Source organism: Notolabrus celidotus, unplaced genomic scaffold (assembly GCF_009762535.1).
Source record: "Notolabrus celidotus isolate fNotCel1 unplaced genomic scaffold, fNotCel1.pri scaffold_142_arrow_ctg1, whole genome shotgun sequence".
NCBI classification, from domain to species: Eukaryota; Metazoa; Chordata; class Actinopteri; order Labriformes; family Labridae; genus Notolabrus; species Notolabrus celidotus.
The window spans coordinates 1-10,000 of NW_023260019.1; positions in this window are offsets into that span (position 1 = coordinate 1).

Genomic DNA, 10,000 nt, shown 5'->3' on the forward strand with positions numbered 1-10,000 from the left:
GCTCCAGACAGGAAGGGGTCACAGCTTTGGTTCAAAGGACATAGCGGCTCAGCTCAGCGTGCCCTTTCCATCGATGCCTTGCTTGTGGCCCTCGGACTACATTTGGCAAAGTTGGCTTGGTTCATGTCCTTAAGCAGGAAGGCCTAAAAGTCTATCGATCATGAAAGCCTCGCTGCAGTCAAATCTCTGCCGGGGTTCGAAAAATAGACTTCGAGCTACGGGTCTGATTTTGACATATGTTATAGAGCTCCTCGAGATGGTTCGGGAACCACTCCCCGCATGTCCCTAGCCTTTAGCGTTTCCAAGTTATGGCCTTCCAAAAATCAGAGGTCAAAAGTTGACTTGACAAAACTTCACACAGTCTTTTTGGGGCCTACAAGGCCATACAATGGGATAGAGACTTGGAACCACTACTGGCTGAAACCTTGTTTCCTGCTGATGAATGGTTGTCAATTTTGATCCCACTGACCCCACAGGAAGGACCCCAAAAGGGTCCCCAAAGTCAGGTGGGGCCGCATGCTTGCATAGATTACATTTTGGGAACCCATTGATTAGATGTAAATAGGGAAGGAAGATTTACCTCCATCACCTTGAATACTTGAGGAAGGAGGCACTGAGGGCACTTTTGCATTCATGTCACCGAGGCCTTTCAGGTGCACCACGTTCCATGTCTCTATCACCCCGCGTTGAGGAGTGTGCTCCAGAATGACACCATCTAGATGGCGCTGATATATGTTATAGAGCTCTCCGAGAGCGTTTCCTACACTGTTGTTTGGTCCCTCATCCCTCACTGCTTCTACGTTAAAGGAGATACAGCACCTAAAGTAGTGAGAAATGTCAGGACTTGGCGCCCCTAGCTTCCAGACAGGAAAGGGGTCACAGCTTTGGTGTCAAAGACAGTAGCGGCTCAGCTCAGCGTGCCCTTTCCATCGATTGCCTTGCTTGTGGCCCCGGACTACATTGGCAAAGTTGGCTTGGGTTCATGTCCTTAAGGCAGGAAGGGCCTAAAAGTCTATCGATCACGAAGGCCTCGCTGCAGTCAAACCTCTGCCGGGTTCGAAAAATAGGACTTCGAGCTACGGGTCTGTTTTGACATATGTGATAGAGCTCTCCGAGAGCTTCCTAACTGTGTTTGTCCCTCATCCCTCACTGCTTCTGTTAAAGAGATACAGCACCTAAAAGGTAGTGAGAAATGTCAGACTTTGGCGCCCCCTAGCTCCAGACAGGAAAGGGGTCACAGCTTTTGCTTCAAAGTCATAGCGGCTCAGCTCAGCGTGCCCTTTCCTCGATGCCTTGCTTGTGGCCCTCGGACTACATTTGGCCAAGTTGGCTTGGTTCATGTCCTTAAGCAGAAGGCCTAAAGTCTATCGATCACAAAAGCCTCGCTGCAGTCAACCTCTGCCGGGGTTCGAAAATAGACTTCGAGCTACGGGTCTGATTTTGACATATGTGAATAGAGCTCTCCGAGAGCTTCCTAACTGTGTTTGTCCCTCATCCCTCACTGCTTCTGTTAAAGAGATACAGCACCTAAAGTAGTGAGAAATGTCAGACTTTGGCGCCCCCTAGCTCCAGACAGGAAGGGTCACAGCTTTGGTTCAAAGACGTCGCGGCTCAGCTCAGCGTGCCCTTTCCATCGATGCCTTGCTTGTGGCCCTCGGACTACATTTGGCCACCTAGGGTGATGCAGCCACCTGTCTTTGATGAAGCAATCTACAAGCTTCTATGTGTACTTGGAATCAGCCCTCTATCAGCAACTCTTACTGCCATGGGCTGGGGTTAGGGGTTAGGGTTAGCCCTAATCCTCTATTTGGTGGGTTAGGGGTAGGGTTTACAGTTAGGGGTTAGGATTCGGGTCACCTAGGGTGATCCAGCCACGTGTCTTTGATCCAGCAATCTACAAGGGTCTATTTGGGGATTAGGGGTAGGGTTAGGGGTTAGGATTCGGGTCACCTAGGGTGATGCAGCCACGTGTCTTTGATTCAGCAACCTATAAGCTTCCATTTGTAGTTGGAAACAGACCTCTATCTCCCTCTGTCGTTGAAATATGAACCTTTGAAAGATGTCATGTCAATATTTAAACAGGAAGTGTTTTGGATGGTGTATGTCTTCATTTTGGGTTACTTTCCATGGTGACAAAGTAGCCCATCCACTGGTGGGGGTCCGTGGAGTCCGTGGGGTCTGGGGAAAGTGCACACCAGTCACACACCAAGCCACGATGAACATACTCACAGTTCAGCCTTCTAGTTCAAAGCATTTCTGAAATTTCCTTGAAAAACACTGAAAAACGCGACCTTTAACCACCTTTTCATTGACCTTTGACACTTGGGAAGGTAGCACCTGTCTAAAATTAACAACACACATTGTACCTATGGTCATGATGAATACTGTATAAGCTCAGCCCTGTATCTCAAAGCATGTAGGATTTATTCAAGAAAAGGGGACTTCAGGCCTCCTCACCTTTTTCAGCCAAGTGTGGAAAACACACCTTTTCGTGTGCCACGAGGCCCTCGTTGTCACCAGCAGCCCCAAAATCACCACACACCTTGTACATGCACTCATGATGAACATACAGCCAGCTCAGACTCCTAGCTCAAAGCATTTCTGAAATTTCCTTGAAAGAAACTCAAAAAGGCGACTTTTAACCACTTTTTCAGTGACCTTTGACACCTAGGAAGGTAGCACCTGTCTGAAAAGCACACCACACATTGCACCTATAGTCATGATGTATACTGTGTAAGCTCAGCCCTGTATCTCAAAGCATGTAGGATTTATTCAAGAAAAGGTGACTTCAGGCCTCCTCGCCTTTTTCAGCCAAGTGTGGAAAACACACCTTTTCGTGTGCCACGAGGCCCTCATTGTGACCAGCAGCCCCAAAATCCCACACACCTTGTACATGCAGTCACAATGAACATAAAGCCAGGTCAGCCTTCTAGTTCAAAGCATTTCTGAAATTTCCTTGAAAAACACTGAAAAACGCGACCTTTAACCACCTTTTCAGTGACCTTTGACACTTGGCAAGGTAGCACCTGTCTGAAAACCACACCACACATTGCACCTATAATCATGATGAATACTGTGTAAGCTCAGCCCTGTACCTTCAAGCAGGTAGGATTTATTAAAGAAAAGGTGACTTCAGGCCTCCTCGCCTTTTTCAGCCAAGTGTGGAAAACACACCTTTTCGTGTGCCACGCGGCCCTCATTTTCACTAGAGACCCCAAAATCACCCCAAACCTTTTACATGCACTCATGATGAACATACAGCCAGCTCAGACTCCTAGCTCAAAGCATTTCTGAAATTTCCTTGAAAACACTGAAAAACGCGACTTTTAACCACTTTTCCAGTAACCTTTGACACCTAGGAAGGTAGCACCTGTCTGAAAATCACACCACACATTGCACCTATAGTCATGATGTATAATGTGTAAGCTCAGCCCTGTATCTCAAAGCATCACAGTTTGACCTGTCCGTGACAGTTGGGGAATTTCACCAGATGTGGTGAAATTTCGAGCTAACGGGTCTGATTTTGACATATGTGATAGAGCTCTCCGAGAGCTTCCTAACTGTGTTTGTCCCTCATCCCTCACTGCTTCTGTTAAAGAGATACAGCACCTAAAGTAGTGAGAAATGTCAGACTTTGGCGCCCCCTAGCTCCAGACAGGAAAGGGTCACAGCTTTGGTTCAAAGACATAGCGGCTCAGCTCAGCGTGCCCTTTCCATCGATGCCTTGCTTGTGGCCCTCGGACTACATTTGGCAAAGTTGGCTTGGTTCATGTCCTTAAGCAGGAAGGCCTAAAAGTCTATCGATCACGAAGGCCTCGCTGCAGTCAAATCTCTGCCGGGGTTCGAAAAATAGACTTCGAGCTACGGGTCTGATTTTGACATATGTTATAGAGCTCCTCGAGATGGTTCGGGAACCACTCCCCGCATGTCCCTAGCCTTTAGCGTTTCCAAGTTATGGCCTTCCAAAATCAGAGGTCAAAAGTTGACTTGACAAAACTTCACACAGTCTTTTTGGGGCCTACAAGGCCATACAATGGGATAGAGACTTGGAACCACTACTGGCTGAAACCTTGTTTCCTGCTGATGAATGGTTGTCAATTTTGATCCCACTGACCCCACAGGAAGGACCCCAAAAGGGTCCCCAAAGTCAGGTGGGGCCGCATGCTTTGCATAGATTACATTTTGGAACCCATTGATTAGATGTAAATAGGGAAGGAAGATTTACCCTCCCATCACCTTGAATACTTGAGGAAGGATGGCACTGAGGGCACTTTTGCATTCATGTCACCGAGGCCTTTCAGGTGCACCACGTTCCATGTCTCTATCACCCGTCGTTGAGGAGTTTGCTCCAGAATGACACCATCTAGATGGCGCTGATATATGTGATAGAGCTCTCCGAGAGCTTTCCAACTGTGTTTGTCCCTCATCCCTCACTGCTTCTGTTAAAGAGATACAGCACCTAAAGTAGTGAGAAATGTCAGACTTTGGCGCCCCCTAGCTCCAGACAGGAAGGGGTCACAGCTTTGGTTCAAAGACGTCGCGGCTCAGCTCAGCGTGCCCTTTCCATCGATGCCTTGCTTGTGGCCCTCGGACTACATTTGGCCAAGTTGGCTTGGTTCATGTCCTTAAGCAGGAAGGCCTAAAAGTCTATCGATCATGAAAGCCTCGCTGCAGTCAAATCTCTGCCGGGGTTCGAAAAATAGACTTCGAGCTACGGGTCTGATTTTGACATATGTGATAGAGCTCTCCGAGAGCTTCCTAACTGTGTTTGTCCCTCATCCCTCACTGCTTCTGTTAAAGAGATACAGCACCTAAAGTAGTGAGAAATGTCAGACTTTGGCGCCCCTAGCTCCAGACAGGAAAGGGTCACAGCTTTGGTTCAAAGACGTCGCGGCTCAGCTCAGCGTGCCCTTTCCATCGATGCCTTGCTTGTGGCCCTCGGACTACATTTGGCCACCTAGGGTGATGCAGCCACCTGTCTTTGATGAAGCAATCTACAAGCTTCTATGTGTACTTGGAATCAGCCCTCTATCAGCAACTCTTACTGCCATGGGCTAGGGTTAGGGGTTAGGGTTAGCCCTAATCCTCTATTTGGTGGGTTAGGGGTAGGGTTTACAGTTAGGGGTTAGGATTCGGGTCACCTAGGGTGATCCAGCCACGTGTCTTTGATCCAGCAATCTACAAGGGTCTATTTGGGGGGTTAGGGGTAGGGTTAGGGGTTAGGATTCGGGTCACCTAGGGTGATGCAGCCACGTGTCTTTGATTCAGCAACCTATAAGCTTCCATTTGTAGTTGGAAACAGACCTCTATCTCCTCTGTCGTTGAAATATGAACCTTTGAAAGATGTCATGTCAATATTTAAACAGGAAGTGTTTTGGATGGGTGTATGTCTTCATTTTGGGTTACTTTCCATGGTGACAAAGTAGCCCATCCACTGGTGGGGGTCCGTGGAGTCCGTGGGGTCTGGGGAAAGTGCACACCAGTCACACACCAAGCCACGATGAACATACTCACAGTTCAGCCTTCTAGTTCAAAGCATTTCTGAAATTTCCTTGAAAAACACTGAAAAACGCGACCTTTAACCACCTTTTCAGTGACCTTTGACACTTGGGAAGGTAGCACCTGTCTAAAATTAACAACACACATTGTACCTATGGTCATGATGAATACTGTATAAGCTCAGCCCTGTATCTCAAAGCATGTAGGATTTATTCAAGAAAAGGGGACTTCAGGCCTCCTCACCTTTTTCAGCCAAGTGTGGAAAACACACCTTTTCGTGTGCCACGAGGCCCTCGTTGTCACCAGCAGCCCCAAAATCACCACACACCTTGTACATGCACTCATGATGAACATACAGCCAGCTCAGACTCCTAGCTCAAAGCATTTCTGAAATTTCCTTGAAAGAAACTCAAAAAGGCGACTTTTAAAACCACTTTTCAGTGACCTTTGACACCTAGGAAGGTAGCACCTGTCTGAAAAGCACACCACACATTGCACCTATAGTCATGATGTATACTGTGTAAGCTCAGCCCTGTATCTCAAAGCATGTAGGATTTATTCAAGAAAAGGGGACTTCAGGCCTCCTCGCCTTTTTCAGCCAAGTGTGGAAAACACACCTTTTCGTGTGCCACGCGGCCCTCATTTTCACTAGAGACCCCAAAATCACCCCACACCTTGTACATGCACCAATGAACATAAGCCAGGTCAGCCTCTAGCTCAAAGCATTTCTGAATTTCCTTGAAAAACACTGAAAAACGCGACTTTAACCACTTTTCCAGTAACCTTTGACACCTAGGAAGGTAGCACCTGTCTGAAAATCACACCACACATTGCACCTATAGTCATGATGTATAATTGTAAGCTCAGCCCTGTATCTCAAAGCATCGCAGTTTGACCTGTCCGTGACAGTGGGGAATTTCACCAGATGTGGTGAAATTTCGAGCTACGGGTCTGATTTTGACATATGTGATAGAGCTCTCCGAGAGCTTCCTAACTGTGTTTGTCCCTCATCCCTCACTGCTTCTGTTAAAGAGATACAGCACCTTAAGTAGTGAGAAATGTCAGACTTTGGCGCCCCCTAGCTCCATACAGGAAGGGGTCACAGCTTTGGTTCAAAGACATCGCGGCTCAGCTCAGCGTGCCCTTTCCATCGATGCCTTGCTTGTGGCCCTCGGACTACATTTGGCCAAGTTGGCTTGGTTCATGTCCTTAAGCAGGAAGGCCTAAAAGTCTATCGATCATGAAGGCCTCGCTGCAGTCAAACCTCTGCCGGGGTTCGAAAATAGACTTCGAGCTACGGGTCTGATTTTTGACATATGTGATAGAGCTCTCCGAGAGCTTCCTAACTGTGTTTGTCCCTCATCCCTCACTGCTTCTGTTAAAGAGATACAGCACCTAAAGTAGTGAGAAATGTCCGACTTTGGCGCCCCCTAGCTCCAGACAGGAAAGGGGTCACAGCTTTGGTTCAAAGACATCGCGGCTCAGCTCAGCGTTGCCCTTTCCATCGATGCCTTGCTTGTGGCCCTCGGACTACATTTGGCAAAGTTGGCTTGGTTCATGTCCTTAAGCAGGAAGGCCTAAAAGTCTATCGATCACGAAAGCCTCGCTGCAGTCAAATCTCTGCCGGGGTTCGAAAAATAGACTTCGAGCTACGGGTCTGATTTTGACATATGTGATAGAGCTCCTCGAGATGGTTCGGGAACCACTCCCCGCATGTCCCTAGCCTTTAGCGTTTCCAAGTTATGGCCTTCCAAAAATCAGAGGTCAAAAGTTGACTTGACAAAACTTCACACAGTCTTTTTGGGGCCTACAAGGCCATACAATGGGATAGAGACTTGGAACCACTACTGGCTGAAACCTTGTTTCCTGCTGATGAATGGTTGTCAATTTTGATCCCACTGACCCCACAGGAAGGACCCCAAAAGGGTCCCCAAAGTCAGGTGGGGCCGCATGCTTTGCATAGATTACATTTTGGAACCCATTGATTAGATGTAAATAGGGAAGGAAGATTTACCCTCCCATCACCTTGAATACTTGAGGAAGGAGGGCACTGAGGGCACTTTTGCATTCATGTCACCGAGGCCTTTCAGGTGCACCACGTTCCATGTCTCTATCACCCGTCGTTGAGGAGTTTGCTCCAGAATGACACCATCTAGATGGCGCTGATATATGTGATAGAGCTCTCCGAGAGCTTTCCAACTGTGTTTGTCCCTCATCCCTCACTGCTTCTGTTAAAGAGATACAGCACCTAAAGTAGTGAGAAATGTCAGACTTTGGCGCCCCCTAGCTCCAGACAGGAAGGGGTCACAGCTTTGGTTCAAAGACGTCGCGGCTCAGCTCAGCGTGCCCTTTCCATCGATGCCTTGCTTGTGGCCCTCGGACTACATTTGGCCAAGTTGGCTTGGTTCATGTCCTTAAGCAGGAAGGCCTAAAAGTCTATCGATCACGAAAGCCTCGCTGCAGTCAAACCTCTGCCGGGGTTCGAAAAATAGACTTCGAGCTACGGGTCTGATTTTGATATATGTGATAGAGCTCTCCGAGAGCTTCCTAACTGTGTTTGTCCCTCATCCCTCACTGCTTCTGTTAAAGAGATACAGCACCTAAAGTAGTGAGAAATGTCAGACTTTGGCGCCCCCTAGCTCCAGACAGGAAAGGGTCACAGCTTTGGTTCAAAGACGTCGCGGCTCAGCTCAGCGTGCCCTTTCCATCGATGCCTTGCTTGTGGCCCTCGGACTACATTTGGCCACCTAGGGTGATGCAGCCACCTGTCTTTGATGAAGCAATCTACAAGCTTCTATGTGTACTTGGAATCAGCCCTCTATCAGCAACTCTTACTGCCATGGGCTAGGGTTAGGGTTAGGGTTAGCCCTAATCCTCTATTGGTGGGTTAGGGGTAGGGTTTACAGTTAGGGGTTAGGATTCGGGTCACCTAGGGTGATCCAGCCACGTGTCTTTGATCCAGCAATCTACAAGGGTCTATTTGGGGGGTTAGGGGTAGGGTTAGGGGTTAGGATTCGGGTCACCTAGGGTGATGCAGCCACGTGTCTTTGATTCAGCAACCTATAAGCTTCCATTTGTAGTTGGAATCAACCCTCTATCTCCCTCTGTCGTTGAAATATGAACCTTTGAAAGATGTCATGTCAATATTTAAACAGGAAGTGTTTTGGATGGTGTATGTCTTCATTTTGGGTTACTTTCCATGGTGACAAAGTAGCCCATCCACTGGTGGGGGTCCGTGGAGTCCGTGGGGTCTGGGGAAAGTGCACACCAGTCACACACCAAGCCACGATGAACATACTCACAGTTCAGCCTTCTAGTTCAAAGCATTTCTGAAATTTCCTTGAAAAACACTGAAAAACGCGACCTTTAACCACCTTTTCAGTGACCTTTGACACTTGGGAAGGTAGCACCTGTCTAAAATTAACAACACACATTGTACCTATGGTCATGATGAATACTGTATAAGCTCAGCCCTGTATCTCAAAGCATGTAGGATTTATTCAAGAAAAGGGGACTTCAGGCCTCCTCACCTTTTTCAGCCAAGTGTGGAAAACACACCTTTTCGTGTGCCACGAGGCCCTCGTTGTCACCAGCAGCCCCCAAAATCACCACACACCTTGTACATGCACTCATGATGAACATACAGCCAGCTCAGACTCCTAGCTCAAAGCATTTCTGAAATTTCCTTGAAAAGAAACTCAAAAAGGCGACTTTTAACCACTTTTTCAGTGACCTTTGACACCTAGGAAGGTAGCACCTGTCTGAAAAGCACACCACACATTGCACCTATAGTCATGATGTATACTGTGTAAGCTCAGCCCTGTATCTCAAAGCATGTAGGATTTATTCAAGAAAAGGGGACTTTCAGGCCTCCTCGCCTTTTTCAGCCAAGTGTGGAAAACACACCTTTTCGTGTGCCACGAGGCCCTCATTGTGACCAGCAGCCCCAAAATCACCACACACCTTGTACATGCAGTCACAATGAACATAAAGCCAGGTCAGCCTTCTAGTTCAAAGCATTTCTGAAATTTCCTTGAAAAACACTGAAAAACGCGACCTTTAACCACCTTTTCAGTGACCTTTGACACTTGGCAAGGTAGCACCTGTCTGAAAACCACACCACACATTGCACCTATAGTCATGATGAATACTGTGTAAGCTCAGCCCTGTACCTTCAAGCAGGTAGGATTTATTAAAGAAAAGGTGACTTCAGGCCTCCTCGCCTTTTTCAGCCAAGTGTGGAAAACACACCTTTTCGTGTGCCACGCGGCCCTCATTTTCACTAGAGACCCCAAAATCACCCCAAACCTTTTACATGCACTCATGATGAACATACAGCCAGCTCAGACTCCTAGCTCAAAGCATTTCTGAAATTTCCTTGAAAAACACTGAAAAACGCGACTTTTAACCACTTTTCCAGTAACCTTTGACACCTAGGAAGGTAGCACCTGTCTGAAAATCACACCACACATTGCACCTATAGTCATGATGTATAATGTGT